Raw genomic sequence first — 18,175 nt, 5'->3', positions numbered from 1 at the left:
ACGCCTGCATGATCTACAGTTCTTGAATCAGTTTTTCCCTGTTATCATCCACGAATGAATGAATCATGTATAAGTCAGGATAGGCCAAAGTTAACAACACCAAAATATTAGTGCATAATATAGCAGAGACTTAATTCTCATTCAGCATATTCAGTACAGATAGGAAATTTTTCTACCAGTCACTTAAGGACCACACAGGTGGAAGCTCCTTCATCTTGGCACTATCCCTGCTCAAATGCATTGGCCTATGGGGTCCTCATGGAAGAGAGGGATGGAGAAGACATTTCATGGATAGGAAGAATCACATGGCCTAGCTGAAAGGGAAAGAAATTATATCCTAGGAGCTGAGAAATCCATGGATAGTTTTTAATGTAGGAAAGGCCACAATCTAAGTGCATAGATGAATGGATAGATGCATAGATAGATAGATAGATAGATAGATAGATTGATAGATTGATAACTTGTTTAATTATATTGGCATTCTGTCCTAAAAAACCATCAAAAGTTGAAAATATCAGTATCATAAGTCAAAAATGTACTTAATACATCTAAGCTACCAGATATCATAACTTAGACTATCCTACCTCATGTAATTTATTGAATACTGTACTGGAAGTGATAATATTTGTGTATACAAAGGCAAACACACACACAGAAATATTTGCAAGTTCAAGTGGGGATATAAAACTAATGATTTACCAAATAAATAAATATACAGAAAAGCATATATATTTTGAAAACAGAGCTAGATAAATGGTGTTAGAAGTATAGCATGTGGAATAGGGTTGAAATTTTAAAAGGAAACCTTGTGCCTCAAAATAGCTTTGAAGGAGATAAGGGAAGAAACTGGGGAGGGAATTTTCCAGATGGAGAAAAAAATGAATGTTGTTAGTTACGAGCATGTCTAAGGTTCAAAGTGAAGCCCTACTAGATTGAAAATAGTTGTTTGCTTCTGTGTACCAGAGATAGAAAATGCAGATGAAATCATTAAGGATATTAATTCTATTATATATAATTATAATGCACTAATAAAAACATAAAAGAATAGTAGTTCTTGCTACATACTGAGCAGCTGCTACCATTTGTCAAGAATTGGGATAAGTGTATCTTACTTTGGAAGACCCCCTTCAAACAACCCTGTGAGTCAGGTGGGACTGTGCTTATCTCCTTGGCAAGAACACTAAGGCTGGTGGAGGTGAAGTACTTGCCCAGTGTCTGGCAGCCTTTAAGCAACAGAGATGTTATTTAAACATAGAACTTTCTTGTAAGTCCCTACCCCTAAGGGCTGTACTATACTAAGGGACTGCAATAGTTCCATTGCAGTTCTAAGACTCCTACCTTTACAAATAAACCAAAGCTGCACTCTCCCCTTAAGGTTTTACTGAAGGTTTCCTGTCTTCTCTTTAAGTAATGCTTTCTACTTACAGGAAGAAATATGGCATGGGGTGGGACGGACGTGCTTGCTCAAACTCAGAAATCAGAAAGCTAAACATAGAACCAGCTTCCAAACCCCTGCCAAAGCCACCATTATCCAGGCAGGCTCCTTCTGACTGACTCCAGTCTTTCACTGTGTGTGTGTGTGTGTGTGTGTGTGTGTGTGTGTGTGAGTGTGTGTGTGTATGCTCACGTGCTTACAGATGCTGGGGATTGAAAGAGCTTTGCCCTTGCTAAGCACATGCTCTACTGGTGAGCAATACCCTCAATTTCTCCATTGATTTTTGTTTATTTTTAAACAGTTTTTTTTTTTTGAGATTGAATTCACATACTATGAAATTCACCTTTGCAAAGTATACAAGTCAGTGGATTTTGTTTTTCAGATATTCATAAAGTTGCACAATCATCACAACCAATTCCAGAACATTTCATCACCAGAAAAAGCAACTCTGTAGAACATTAAAAGTCATTCCCATTACCCCTTCCTTCTAGCCCCTGAGAACTCTAATCTAATTCTTATCTATAGGAATTTGCCTACTGTGGACATTTCACATAAATAGAATCATACAATATAAAAGCCTTTTGTGCCTGCTTTCTTTTATTTAACATAATGTTTTTAAGGTTCAGTGAAATTGTAGCTTGAATAAAAACTTCATTTCTTTTTATGGCTGAATAATATTCAATTATATGGATGTACCACCTTTTGCTTTTCTGTTTATCAGTTGATGGATATTTGGGACATTTTCTACTTTTTTGAATGTTATGAAAAATGCTGATAGGAAAATATGAATGCAAGTTTTTCCATGGGTATGTGTTTCCAATTCTCTTTGGTATGTACCTAGAAAAACTGTTGGGTAATATGGTGACTCCATGTTTAGCTTTGACAAGAACTGCCAAACTGTTTCCCGGTATGGCACCATTTTGGATTCCCACCATCAATACATAGAATTTCAATTTCTCCATATCCTTTCTAACACTTTTAATTTTATATCTTTTTGATTACAGCCATCTTAGTGTGAATGGACTCACATCTAGTTGTGGTTTTTATTTGCATTTTCCTAATGACTAATCACAGTGAACACATTTTCATGTAGTTACTGGACGCTTGAGTGCCTTCTATTAGGAAATGTCTATGAAAATATTTTGCCCATTTTTAAGTTTTTTATTAATTTTATAATATTAGAGTATAATGCTTCTTTACATATTATGGATATTAGACCCTTATCAGATATAAGATTTGCAAATAATTTCTTTTATTCTATGAATTGATTTAACTTTCCTTACTGTGTTCTTTGAAACACAAACATTTTTAATTTTGATGAACTCAATTTGCCTATGTTTTTGGTTGCTTGTGCTTTTGATGTTGTATCTAAGAAAACCATTGCCTGATCTAGGGTTACATTTTCTCTGTCTTCTTCTAAGAATAATATAGTTTTAACTTTTATAGGTCATTGGTTCATTTTGAGTTAATTTTTGTATAAGGTATGCAATAGGGATCCACTTTTTTGCATATGGCTGTCCATATGAATCCATTTATTGGAAATATTTCTCCCATCTAATTGTCTTGGCACCCTGGTTAAAAAAGCAATTGAATATAAATATACTGGAGTTATTGTTTGTACTCCCAATTTTTTTCCATTAGCCTATATCAATCCTTATACAAATATCAGAAAATCTTGATTACCATAGATCTGCAGTGAGTTTTGAAAATGGGGTGTGTGAGTCCTCTTTTTTCAAGATTATTTGGAAATTCTGTATACCTTGCATTCCAATAAGAATTTTAGGAATAGCTTTTCAACTTATACACACACTAAAAAAAAAATCACTGGAAATTTTTGACAGGGTTTTTGTTAAATCTATAGATAAGTTTGGTAGTATTTACATTTGAGCAATAGTATGTCTTCTAGTCCATAAGCACAGGATATCTTCATTAAATAGCTTTCTTTAATTTATTTCAAACGTGTTCAATAGTTCTCAGTGTACATGTCTTGTTTTTCTTTTGTTGACTATATTCTAAGTGTTTTATTTATATTTATTTTTGGTGGTACTATAAATGGAATGATTTCCTAATTTCATTTTTTATTGTTCATTGTTTCTATGTAGAAATACAGTTGATTTTTATATATAACCTGCAACCTTACTAAATTTTTTTTAATATCTGTAATTTGGGGGGTTCCCTTTTCATTTTTTATACAAAAGTCATGTGTTTGCAAATAGAGATTGTTTTACCTCATTCCTTCATATTTGGATGTCTTTTATTTATTCTTCTTGCTTAATTGCCCTGTCTAAAACCTTCAGTGCAATATTAAATGAAAATGGTGAAAGTTAACATCCTTGTCTTACTGATCTTAAGGGGGAAATTTCTGTCTTTTACTGTTAAGTTTGATGTTAGTTGTGAGTTTTTCATAGATGTTTTCTATTGTATTGGGGAAGTTCCTTTCTATTCATGGTTGAGTACTTTTATTATAAAAGGGTGTTGGTTTTCTTGAAGTATTTTTGTGTATTTATTGAAGTGACCATGCAATTTTTATCCTTTATTTAATTAGTATTATGGAGTACATGGGTTTATTTTCATATAAAGAACCAATCTCACTTTCATGGAATAAATGCTACTTGATTATGGGGCATAGTCCATTCTATAACTGTTCAATTTAGTTGGCATTTTCTTTTGTGTCTATATTTATAAGGGATACTGGACTGTAGTTTTCTCGTGATGTCTTTGTCTGGCTTTAGTATCAAGGAAATTCTGCCTCATTGAATTAGTTTTCTGTTTCCCCCCTATTATTTTTTGAAAGAGTTTGTGGAGGATTGGTGCTACTTGGTGTTTACATTTGGTAGAATTCACCAGTGAGGACATCTGGTGACCTGTTGTTAAATAGGAAAAGAAAGCGAGATACATGAGGGAAGGATTTACATAAAGCCACAGTGTTGATCACAGCCCAAACTAGGGCTTTAGAGTCAGGCAGCCCAGGGTCAAGATCGTAGCTCATCTGGTGTTGCACTTTCTTGTCTCCATACTTACTACAATTGAAAGTAGGTATGGTTGTCGGTTTGGAACTGACAAGGAAGCTCGGGCTTGTAGACATGGTGTAACTTGCCTACACATCCAGTGGCTCAGCTGGAACTCTAATCAAATCTCATAAAACATAATGCTTTTATTGCTTCCAACACCCTCCAGGACCATTACCTTTAAATGATTTGGCTTGATTTGATCTTCAAACAGCACTGTTACCACTTATCCCACTTGAGCATCATAAATAAGCAAGATCATCAAGATAACATTTACTGTACCAAGCTCTATCTAGGTGTTACCCATGTTATTTCACTCTTACCTCAGCCTTGTGAAACAAATATTGTTGAGTCCATTTTATAGATATAGAAACTAAGGCTCTCAGAGATGATTGAAACAGGACACAGACAAGGTTTGCAGACTTAGTCCTTCAGACTCGAAGTACAGGACTTTTTCATTCCCCTTACTTCTACCTCTCTACCAGTGGGAAAGCAGAGCTTGACTCTGAGGTGGGGACTGAGCTCAGCTTAAAATCTGTAAGAACTACCCTGTCTATAGTGTTCCCTAGCTTAATATCCAAGGGCAAATCCAAGACAGTGGTCTCTGCTTGGCCTCTCCTTCTTTGGGCTTGGCTCTGACAAAATGTGATGTCCAAAGGCACCATCAAAGAAAAGGGGCATTAGGATCAGACATGGAGGAGGAACGATATCAGTGTTGGGAAGAAAAGTGATATTGCTTCTATGGTGAGGTCTCTTTCTTATCAAAAGTTGGGGACATGTAGTTCATCCTCCTAATAAACTCTAACCTCCTCTGAACTGAGACATAAGACTTAGTTGGGACCAATGACTGCATAATAATTCTGCTGATTGATTTCTTTAATGTACTGTTCTATAAACTATTTCCACTGTATCTGCTAAAAGGACTCCTATTGGAACTTCCTAGGGTTCTGTACTTGTAAATAAAACTCTGATGTTCTACAGATATACCTGAAAAATAATGATAATTCTGTTGATTTGGAAATAACACTGGACTTGGAGTGAGTGGACCTATGCTGAGTCCTGAAGAACTACTACTACTATCTTTAAGCCTTGAAAAAGTAAATTCAAATTTCCACTCATCTCCTTGTAAAATGGATTTAATCCCACACACCTCTTAGGTAATTATAAAGAGAATAGAAGACAAACAAAAGCTGCCAGCACTGTCACTGGATGAGTAGTTGCCCCCAAAACACTTATATCCAAAATGACTATTTGGTTGTCACAGCATCCCTGTGGGGTTATCAACAGATAGGTACAGAAAGGCCAAATAATCTGATCAAAGCCACACGGCCAGTTAATGACAAAGCAAAACCTACAAATCATGTTCTATTTTTATTTTATTTTTTAACATTTTCTTATTTGGTCTTTTTAATTATACATGACAGTAGAATATATTTTGACATATCATACATAATGGAGTATAACTTCCCAGTCTTGTGGTTGTACATGATGTGGAGTCACACTGGTCATGTATTCATATATGAACATAGGAAATTATGTCTGGTTCACTCTTCTCATTCCTACTACTGCCCCCTCCCTTTCTCATTCCCCTTTGTCTAATCCAGTGAACTCCTATTCTTCCCTCCCCCCTTATTGTGTGTTAGCATTGCATATCAGAGAGAACACTCATCCTTTGTTTTTTGGGGACTGGCTTATATCACTTAGCATGATAGCCTCCAGTTCCATCCATTTACTGGCAAATGCCATAATTTCATTGTTCTTTATGGCTGAGTAATATTCCATTATGTATATCTACTACATTTTCTTTATCCATTCATCTGTTGAATGGCACCACTTTGGTTCCTATAACTTAGCTATTGTGAATTGAGCTGCTATAAACATTGATGTGGCTGCATCACTATAGTATGCTGATTTTAAGTCCTTTGGGTATATACCAAGGACTGGGATAGCTGGGTCAAATGGTGGTTCTATTCCAAGTTTTCTGAGGAATCTCCATATGGCTTTCCATAGTGGTTGTACCAATTTGCACTCCCACCAACAATGTATGAGTGTACCTTTTCCCCTACATCTTTGCCAACATGTACTGTTACTTGTATTCTTGATAATTGCCATTCTGACTAGAGTGAGATGAAATCTCAGGGTAATTTTAATTTTCATTTCTGTAATTGCTAGAGATGTTGAACAATTTTTCATATATTTGTTGACCTATCATATTTCTTTTGTGAAGTGTCTGTTCCTTTGCCCGTTTATTAATTTGGGCATTTCTTTTTTTAGTGTTAAGTTTTTTGGGTTCTTTATATATCCTGGAGATTAATTCTCTATCTGAGGTGCAGGTGGCCAACATTTTCTCCCATTCTCTAGACTCTCTTTATATTCTTCACAAATCATGTTCTCTGTCTTGCAATTGAACATACTTTTAAATTATGCCTTTCTGCAATTTTTTTTTTCAATAATTAGAACAAGTTCTGGTACTGAATCAGAGCCTAATACATGCCAGGCAAGTACTCTAACACTGAGATACATACCCAGTCTTTTAAATTTTATTTTGAGACAGGATTCTGCTAAGTTGCCCACTTTGGCCTCAAACTTTTAAAACTTCTGCCTCAGCCTTCTGAATATCTGGGGTTACAAATGTTGTGCCACCACACTTGGCACAAAATAGTGTCTATAACTGAAGTTGTTTAAAAATTCTATCTGGTTTTCAGAGGTGTGTCCAGTATACAATAAAGATATAGGATAAGTCCACAATTTGCTTCAAAGATCTAAGGAATACAGGTTCGAGGGGGATAATTGGACATTCTGTGCATGGTTCATTCTTTATCTGGAGACCATAAAGTTAATCTGCATACTTTACTTTGGATCAACCTAATTAAGCAGTGAACATATTACAACTAAGAACAATGGCTGATCCAACTAAGTGTTATTATTTGATCCATGCCCCCCCCCCCTGGAAAAAAAAAAAACATAGGAGGAGAGAGCCAAGAAGGGGAAGAAAATGAAAGTCAAGGATATTGACTCCTACTAAAGCCAACCTAAATTTTAGACTGAATCTTTCTTTAAAAGGGGTTAGGTTATTTGAAAGTGAATGAATGAACTAGACCATTTACATGGGTTTTGTCTATCCAAATCCTCTGGCTTATTCACTTCTCAAAGGATTTCCAGATGGGAGGGCAAGAATTGCCACCACTTTTTCAAAAGAGCAAACAATGAGTCCTGTAGAGAACTGACAACCCCAGTTTGCAACCTAAGAAGAGTCCATCCGGGTAGCACCTATTTCAAGATTTAGTCCACTGCTTTGGAAGAAGGAAGAAGGGAAATATCTAAAGCAAACACAGAGCCTCAAGTGCATTTTTATTGAAAATGTTTGTGCTACTGCATCCCATTTCTTATCCATCTGCCCATCGTCTGCAGTCCTGGGAGTTCCATGAAAGCAAGAACTCTTTTATTTTTATACTCCACTGCTCAGTAGAGTATCTGGCTCAGGAGATATTTTATTCATGGTGAGGCACACACAGGGGAGGTGCTGGAATAAATATTCATTCACTCTTCAATCAGGCACTAGAAACACGTTCAACATGAATGAGTTGTAAATTAATTTATGTCTATTTAATTTTACATGGCGATACTGTAATGATTTATTTTAGAGTTGGAGTGTTCATGGCACTGTGAATTTTAGGAAGTTGTGCAAATGGCAGTGAGTTTAGGGCTAGTAAAGCGGTGATCACTGAATTGATTGTAGATTGCTGTCACCTCTGTCTGAGCTTAGCACTAACATTGGTCTCCAGATTTGGCTTTCACCCAGAACTCTCCCTGCCAGCTCCCCACTTCCCTGCCAGCTCATGACCCTGGAGGGGTTGAAGGGCATGCCACTGGGGCAAGCTGGTGCTTAGAGGACAACCACAGACTGCCTCAACTCTGTCCTACCAATCATTCTTCAGATGGGCTGCTTGGAGTAGAAATGTAACTAGAATTGAGTCAATATCTCTATGCTGGGCACAAGAATTTAAATATTATGTTGGCAGAAATCATGGGTTGTCAGCCTAAGTTGGCAGGTAGGAAGGTGAATTTGGGGTGCTAGGGGGTGAATGATCTACAAGTTGTAGATCAGAGCAGTAACCTGTAGTATCCCTTGCTCACTCATTCCCAAGGCTCCTTTTGATATTCCTGAACTAAAGGAAACAGATATCTTGCCTGGTAGTCAGCACCCAATGAAGGAACCTGGATATCTGAGTTCTGGCAGCCACTATAGGTCACCTTGGCCAGTGTCCTCATGTCCCAGGCCAGCAAAGGGAGAAAAGAGATCAGTAGGACCTGCCCAAGGACACTGCTCATCATTCAATGTCAGCACCCAAACTGGAGTCTAGATTTTCAGCAGGCAGTTATGACATCTGACCAGGTGACCATGGAAGAGCTATGACCTTGGACCAGTCACCTGAGCTCTTAAGCCTATCTATAGGATGGAAATGATTTCTAACCCTGAGAGCAAATGAAATATTGTGAGAAAGAGCTAATGCCTCAAATACTGCCAAAACCCTACATCAAGGTCTGCACAATTTCCTCCAGAGGACCAGAAAATAAGTACGTTAGGCTTTGTGGACCTCATGGTCTCTGTCACAGTCTCTCTAGTGTGAAAGCAGCCACAGAAAAATACATTAAAAACAAACAAAAAGGAAGCGTGGCTGTTTTCCATTAAACTTTATTTACAAAAGCAGGCCACAGGCCAGGTTTGGCCCATGAGCTGTGGTTTGCTGACCCTGCTCTGGATGCTTGGAAGTTGTTACAGTTACTATTGATGACATAGCAAATGACCCCAAAACTTAGCAGCTTCAAACAAATTTTGTTCTCCTTATGGATTCTGTGTTTCAAAAATTCAAACTTGACACAACAGGTTGGACTACATTTGCTCCTTGAAGTGTGCAGCCTCAGCTGCAAGCACTCAAACCTGTGGTGACTCAACTCCTTGGGTTGAAACTATTTGAAGTCTCCTGCATTAATCTGTCAGGAGCCTCAGCACCAGACCTGCTGGAGCTCCTACACATGACCTCTCCACGTGGCTTGGCTTCCTCACACCACAGCAACCCCAGAGTACCCGGGTTTCTTATCGGAGGCTCAGGATTCAGAGCCAGAAATTTTCAGCAAGCGAGGTAGAAGCTAGTTGCCTTGCTTTGTAAGACCCAGACTTGGAAGTGACAGAGTATCTCTTTCACTGTGTTTCAGTTTGTCAAAGCACTCATGAGCTCACTCCCCATTCAAGGTGAAATATCAAAAAATTAGGGGGAGTTAAATCCATTATAGGAGAGATGAATAACTTAACCATACACACATTGAATCATAGTTAACACTTACTTAGCACCTACCACATGCCAGCACCGTGTTAAGTATGTTATGCCTCTAGCATCCCTTTGAGATAGGTAATACTATCATGCACACTTTAAGGACAAGAACCGAGAGGTGAATTCACTTGCCTGGGGTTATAAAGACAATAGGGTATGGAACCAACATTTTAATTCCGGTAATCAGGTTTTGGAGTGGGTGGCAAGCCCTGAAGGCCCAGTTGGCCCTGCCTCTTATGTCATGAAAATCCGAATACTCCTTCCACGACTTGGGTAGAGCTGAAATGGAGACCTGAGCCTTTGGAGTACAGGGTGTCTAGCAGTTTTCCTACCAATGGCCGATTGTAGATATTCCTGCTCCCTTAAATCTGGATGCACACTGTCTGGGCACTGTGGGTAGTACCAGGTAAAAGGGATGCTACTCAATTTTGTTTACAAGAAGCTTAAATACAAGTGTAGAAATTGATTCCCATGGGATTAAACTTTTGTCCTCCTATTTTAGATACAGAAACTGAGGCTCGGTGGCTAAATTGCTACTTGTGCAGTAGCTGGTACAGCCCAGACTAAAACCCAGAGCTGTCTGGTTTGCAAGCCCATACTCTTTGCCAAAGTCTCCAATGGAGAATACCCCTAGACTATAAGAACTAACCTATTCCTCAGAGGTGATCTTGGGTCAGAGACTCAGAGAAGGACGGTTAGTTAGATGTCCTTGGACATCCAGCTGCTCAGACCCAGAGCTGGTACTGGGACTTCTCAATTCTCCCACCACCCCTGACTACTGCATTGTGCTTTAGGAAAGCAGGGATGGGGGTGATGTTGGTGGAGGTGGAGGGGTGAGCTAATGGGAAGTTGTTTGCCAAAGCTGTGTGGGGGGAAGGAGCATTTTACAAGACCAGGGCCTCTGGCCTGGAAACATCTGTTTCCCTTCTAATCAGCGAGGAGACTTTTGCCTCCCCAGAAAGCCTAAATCATGTGGCAGCTGGGGAAGAGCAGGCGTTGGCCTGGAGACTTCAAACGCATTCTCCTGTACTCTCGGGGACCTGGGCTTGACGTGGGCCTCTGGGGTTCTGTCCTTGTTCTTAACCCCTGTCAGATCTGTGAGAAGCTCTCAACGCCAATTAACATCTGGGTTTCATTTTCTCACCCCTGCTGCGAGGAGGTCTGGGGGTCTTGAATGGGACCAGCAACGGTCCCTTTCCACCCACTCTCCCTGATCTCTAGTAGGGCCACTTGCTCCAAGTCAGGGAGAAGTCAGTGTCTAGGGCAGCACATGATCATAATGCCCATGGCTGTGACTCACTGATTGCCAGACATCATGCTGAGCACTTCTATGCCACATCTCCTTTCATTCCAACAACTACTCTGCCTGGTAGGTTGTCATATTGTTATCCCCAGTTACAGGTGTGTAAAGTGAGACAGAGCTCCACACAGCCAAAAACTGGGGGAGCAAAATTTAAAACCAAATTATATGATTCCAGAGTCAGGCCTTTAGCCTTTCTGCTATTCCCCTTCCCCTCTGATAACCCTTCAAAGTAATCACCCTGGGTTCATTTTACAGATGAGAAATCTGATTTCCAGAAAAGGGAAATGAAACTGCCAAACCAATTGTGTTATCCGTTCAGTCTGTCACTCACTCTGGCTGGTATTGGCTTAGCATTGGTACACCTGGTGTAGGTGTTAGAGATGGGCAGAGCCATCTTCTGGTCCTGTAGACACTCACAGACTCAGAGGAGCAAGAGAGAAGCAAATGGGCACTCACCTAGCCACATGGTCGGTGAAGCTTGTGAAAGAGAAAGGCTAAGCTGCTCTTCAGAGGGGCCCAAACAGGCTTCCCGAAGAAGATGAGGTCTGAAGATGCTTCAGGGACAAGGTGGAGGAGTCATCTGAGGAAGGGAAAGAGCAGCCCACACAACAGGTGCAGCCTGTGCCAAGGCAGAGGTAGGAGTTGTGTCTGGAGTCTTGGCTATTGGATGCAACCTACAAGGACACAGCAGGGAGCAAAGATGGACAAACAAGCCTGTACCTGTAGCTAGAGATTATTTGGGGCTCAAGGATAGAATATGTTGCATGGATGGACATCCAGGAGCTGTAATGCGGGCTCTGAGTTAGGAGTTTCTCTTGAGAATGATAGACTTTGTCCTGAGGATGGTGAGGCCGAAGAGGGATGGCAAAGTCCTAATGAGGATGAAGACACCCTGAAAATTCATTGGAGAGGCCATTCCAAGGCTTTCCCACACAGTGTTTTGTTTATTTGCTTGCTCCTTTATGTTTCTCAGTTTTTTAAGACCATATTACTTTAGGTACTTAAGATCTCACTCCACCGACTTTGGGCTCACACTCAGGCTCTCAGCCTCTGAGGCCAGTGTTCTTTTCTCTGCAACAAGGTTAGGTGAAGAATAGTAATGGGTTGGGCCTTGAGGTTCATGTTCCTAAAACATCCATTCAACTTGACCCTTTGAGCCACCTTTTTTATAATAAAAGCTTCCCGTAAGTAGATGTGGACCTAGGTCACCAGCTGCACAAGAAGCATGATAGCAGTGTGTTCAGGAACACGGGAGGAGGGACCAGGCAGGCTGGTGTCTTCCCTTTGAATTTACTAGCACTGGCTCTCTGTACAGGTCACCTTCCCTTCTGGGCCTTGCTTTTTCCACTCCTGAAATGAGGATTCAAAATTAGGTGATGACTCAGGAGTGTTAGTTCACATTATCACTGCCTCACAGAGAGGATGCTTCACAGAGGTAGCCAACACCCTTCCTGATGCCCTGGGCAACACAAAGATCTCTCTCTCTCTCTCTCTCTCTCTCTCTCTCTCTCTCTCTCCCTCTCCCTCTCCCTCTCCCTCTCTCCCTCTCTCCCTCTCTCCCTCTCTCCCTCTCTCCCTCTCTCCCTCTCTCCCCCTCCCTCTCCCTCTCCCTCTCCCTCCCTCCTCTGTATCTCTCTCTCCCAGCCACTTCTTCATTATCAGGGACTACAGCTTTCTCCCCCTCACAGAGAGCCCCTCCAGGCCCAGCCTGGTCCTCTAACAGCTTTCAGATGTGTCTGGAGCAGTTCTACAATTACAGCTGAGACAGGCAGAAAGCGTATGGCCTTGTGACTTTTGACCCAAGCTTGTGAGGTTGACATCTTCCTCTTTGGCTGGCCCCCCACCCCAAGCAGGGCAGCCTGTGGCCTCCTGCATCCTGAGGCTTCCACTGACATGTTTGATTATTTCAGTAACAAAATTAGAAGCTACTTTTTAAGGAACAAAGAATGAACCAGGCCTATTATGATGATGACTCTCTCGTTGAGTTTTGATCCTCAACTTGTGAGATATGAATACTTTCAACCTATTTTACAGGTAAGCAGACTCAGGCTCAGAGAAAGTGAAGTGACTTCCCAAAGAATGTTCAGCCTGTAATGGGAGAAAACAGGAATTATACCCAGGTTTTATAACTTAAAAAACATAAGACTACTTCTAGCACCAGCAGGTTGCCATTTGGCTGCCCGTGAAGCAGAGAGTTGACCCTGTTCCTCTGGTGGAGGAAATGTATTGCAGAAGCACCCCCAAAAACATAAGTGGCCAAAGGAAAAGCCCTGTTAAACATTATTTCAAGCCTTCCACCTGAAGGCTCCATTTGTTTATTTCACTCACTACAAACCTTCCATGTGTTCCTTGAAATGCATCTCTTTCTCTTCAGATTCTAATGAAACATTTTTTTAAAAACATATATTCTTGTACAAATTGTGTGATCTCTATTTTTTATATTTTTATTAGTGCATTGCCATTACACATAATAGTGTATGTGTGACATATCCAGAAATGCAAATTTCAACCCTCAGTACTTCCTCGTTCCCTCCCCATCCCCCTGATTCCTTTCCTCTGCTGCCCTTCCTTCTATTTACTTTTTCAATTGGTGCATTACAATCATCCATGAAAGTGAGGAGTGTAAGAATTGGGCATTACGACCTTGTCCTTATGCCTTGCTTGTGTAATCCTTGAGACAGCCATGCACTGTCTGTCAGATGTTCCCCGTTTGATTGATGGAGAAACAAGTTGAAAAATGAGATGCAGTGCACTCAAGTTCATTTGTTCACATGAATCTTTACTGATTGCCTATCACATGCCTAATGGAATGAGGGAGATAGCTATACTCAGACTGAGGAGTACCCCTGGGCATGCAGGCTAGGGTTTCGATCCTGCCTCTGCAGCTTTCTAGATGAGTTGGTGTGTGGATGGTAAGTTCTTTCCCAATGTTCCTCAGTGCTCTTCTTACCTCCTCACTTTGCCACCTGCCTGTTTTCATATCTCTTTGAGTTTCTTGTTGGTCCTATTACCAATGCTTCTGCATGGCTTACCAATGATAACTCACTTCAGAAAAGGCTCACTTTTCATATCCATCCACCCCAAACTGGCAAGGTGCATCCCAGTCTGCCTATCACAGATGTCCAGTACAGAGAGGTGAAGTGAGCTTAGAAAGGTGAAGTGACTTCCCCAAGGTCACAGAGTAATGGAGTAGATCTGGAATATGAACCCAAGTATGACTATCTCCAAGACCAGGCTCCTTCCTCTGTCACACTTCTGTTCCTTTTCAAGTTTTGATTCATGGAATCTTTTATAAAAACAACCTTTGAGGCATGAAGTTATGGGGCATTGAAGCTACATGGGCCCAGGCTCTCAAAACCATTGACAGCAGAAATGGTGGCAGAAAGTGAGAAGTGCAAGTTTTAGAGTAATACAGAGCTTAGGCTTGACATGTTCTTTTTCTAAATCTATGACTTTGGAAAAATTGCTTGGCTTTTATTTTCAGTCTCTTCTTCTGAAAGATGGAAATAATGAGGATGATTATTTTAGCATGCTTTCATAAGATCAGGAAATTTCTTGAGGGGGGCACTACTCCATGTAGTGGGATTTAGCAAGTGTAGCTGAAGAAATTATATCTGCACAAAGCTGAGGGCTACAGACCTGTGGCCAGAAGCAAGTATCTGGCAGTGGTGTGATGCCTGAGCATTGGAGTCAGTCAAGACTAGGTTTAAATGGCCAGTCCAGGAATTACTGTGTGACTCTGGGCAAGCTGCTTTCCCTCTCAGAGACTCGGGTATGAAATAAAGAGAGTAATAATGCCCATCTTGAAGGATTTCTTAAGGGAATTGGCTGTGAGCAAGTAGGTAAGACTATTTAGATAATGCTTAATGCATATTAAAATCTTAGCACATGTTAATTACTCTATATAACAAATTCAATGTTATTATGTGCCTAATATCTACAATCAGTGCTCTCTCATTCTAAAACTTGGCGATTGTAGTGATATACCCATTGTATAGCATGAGTTAGTTGAGGTACTAAAGAAAGAGGCAAAAACATGGGAACACTAGGAGTTTAGGGTCTTCTGCTTAATATAGGGAGTCCTCTACCCACTGGACATCTCTGACTCTACCCTTGACCTTGAAAGTTGGCAACAAAGGATCACATGACAAGAACAGGCCAATTGGATGGAGGATACTTCTATTCCAACTTCCTTTCCTCCAAACCTTACCTCCTCTGGAAAGTCTCTGCTCCCTCCTTAAACTTTGTATAAACCATAGAACTCAGAGTCTGGAGATATGAAAAGTCACAGAGTGTCCTTTGAGGTAGACAGAGACTGCTTTAAAAAAACTTCTGTGCTCTTGATTAGACCTGAATCCACCAGGTATGCATTTACCATTTCCCCCTTCTAAGGCTGCACAGGTTATGTCCACTACCACCAACACAGCATGGGGCATCAGATGACATTACAGGAGCATAGGGACACACTTTATACCTAGAATAGCTCCCAGCTCCCTCTCATGACATACAAGGTCCCCACTGACCTTCCACCTGCCCTCCCTTTGCTCTATCCACTCCAGCTATCTATTCCTTCAACAGTCTGGGCTCCTCCTCTCCTCAGGGCCTTTGCACTTATTGATCTTCCTGCACGACATGATCTTCTGCCAGGTCTTTCTCCCATAAGCTGATTCTTTCTCAGTATTCAGTCATCAGCTCTAACTTTCCCTCTTCTAGAAGGCCTTCATGAATTACATGTCTAATGCATATGCATTCCACTTTTTCACATTATTCTGTATTGTTCTCTATCATATTTATCATTATCTGATTTTTTTTTTGTTTATGTGTTGATTAGTCTTCAGCAAGTAGGAAATTTAACTCCCTTGTTCACCTTCATAACCTTAGCACCTAAACTAATTCATTCATAGTGAATGAAAGAACATATGAATGTGCGTGTAGAGCCAAGAGGGCTGCACTGGGGCTGACTTCTCACATCCTAGACTCAGTCTGCTTGAGTTTAAACCCCTATTCCATCCCCCAGTGACTATGAGAACACAGAAAGCTACACAGTATCCTCCTTGATATAATTTGAGTCACAATAATTCTCTGCCTTTTAGGCTTGCTTAATTGCAAATTAGGAGACTACATGCCAAGTGCCCAGCAGGCATTCAATGCTCAATCAATGTTTTACAATTATCCTTCTTTTTTAAAAAAAAAATATCATTTCCTTGTAGTGTAAGCATCCCTGAGTTCTTTGTACCACTGATCCTGTACCATGACTTTGTGCTCCTTCCTTTAACTTCTGGTGCCTTCTGTGAAGTCTGAGCCTTGTACTCTCTTTGCTTGCTGTGATATAGGTTCACTATGCTGTGGATACACAGGGGAGGCACTCTGAGCTGAGCACAGTGACCCTGAGGACCGCCTGTCCACTGGTGGATGACAACAAGGCAGAAGGTAGGTGACCCACCTCCTCACTTTCCAAGTAGGTTTCACATTTCCTCTCTGTTAAGTTCTCCATCCAATAGTCACTAACGAGCACTGTGTGTGCATATGTGTGCACACACACATATTAGCACAGAGAGAAGAAGCTGAAGGAACTAAGGGAGCAGGAAGAACATGGAACTAAATTAATCACGGGTATGAAAGAAAAACTTGAGATTGACTAGTAATATTTTTGTCAGTGGAAAAACTGACTAGTAGTAAGGAGAGGTAGAGCCCCAGAGCCCCTTAGTCTGGCCTTCTTAGAGACCAATCATTTTCTTCTACTTAAGTCTATGCTACAGCTGGAAAATAAGTGGCATTTAGAACACTATTTCACCCTTTTTGTGCCTTGCCAGACATCATTAACTGATCACAGCACACTGTGGCCTCTGACTCAATGGTGGCCTCCAAATCCTCATCATAGAGCTACTCCATGCCTATCTGTCCAAGTTAGCATGAAAGAGTAAACTTTTTTTTTTTAAAGGCAATGACTGCATCTTTTTTTATTAATCTTTATTTTATTTATTCATTTTTATGTGGTGCTGAGGATCGAACCCAGCGCCTTGCATGTGCTAGTGACTGCTGTACCGCTGAGCCACAACCCCAGCCCAAGATTAAACTTTTTTGCTGCTCCTGGTCGTTTGACAAAAACGACCTAAAAAATATAACCCATCAATCAAATCCACTATATAAATGTTTTGATACAGTTTCTACATCTAGACTGGCAAATTAAAAATAACTAATAGGAACTCATGGGTCCTGGTCACCCACTTTAAGTTGAGCAAATATTTCCTGAAAACCCTGGTGTGAGTAATGCTGTGAAGACATGATTTCTACCTTTTTGGAGTTTACATTCTGGATGGAGAGACAGACATGACTTAATAAGAAACTTGAAAATTAGTATTTCATGTGTTATCAGACAAGAGGAAATTGACCTCAAGAGCAAGGAGATTTGGGATATTTTCTTATTTTAATCATTGTTATTTTAAAATAACATTTTTATTATTACTTTAAAATAACATATACACAAGATTATAAAACAAGAATAAAAATTAGAGGGAAAAATAATATAAAGTGAATCTTTTTTCCTGGTCCTAAGGTCTTCTAGATTCTCCTACAGGTAACTATTGTTAGTAATGGTTTGGGAACCCATCAACATTTTGATCAGAGCCTTCAAAGCTAAAGAACTGTTCTTTCTACTCATGACAAATTCACACTGCACTGGCTAGTATAAATGATGCAGGAGTGGGAACGTCCCTGCTTGGCAAGCAGAAGAGTCAGAATTTTTCTTTAAAAGGTTTTGCAACAGGGGCCTATCAGACCTGATTACAGAAATGTGTTGGAAATATTACAGAGGGAAGGTAGAATGAGGATGCTGAGTTGAACCAAGTCAATTTATTGAAACCTCTGCATTTGTTTGGAATTTTCTGTTAAATCATGAGCACAATAATCATATCAATAATTTACATTTGAGTATTGAATGTTTTACATTCACTTTGTTTTATTTCTCCAGGGACTTATACATACTAGGCAAGCACTCTACCAGTGAAGTACAGCAAGCCCCACATTCACTTTTGACTTAGCTCTTCCAGTGCACCTCCAGAGTAGCCATTATTATCTTTGGTTACTAGGTAGGAAA

General features: G+C 40.2%; 1 pseudogene; it reads left to right on the top strand.

The window, feature by feature from the left end:
- LOC114103678 (astrotactin-2-like) overlaps positions 1-18,175 on the top strand; it is a 53,656-nt pseudogene that overhangs the window by 22,349 nt on the left and 13,132 nt on the right.

Source organism: Marmota flaviventris, chromosome 13 (genome assembly GCF_047511675.1).
Source record: "Marmota flaviventris isolate mMarFla1 chromosome 13, mMarFla1.hap1, whole genome shotgun sequence".
In the NCBI taxonomy this organism is placed as follows: Eukaryota; Metazoa; Chordata; class Mammalia; order Rodentia; family Sciuridae; genus Marmota; species Marmota flaviventris.
This window is presented reverse-complemented; position numbering and strand designations above follow the sequence as displayed.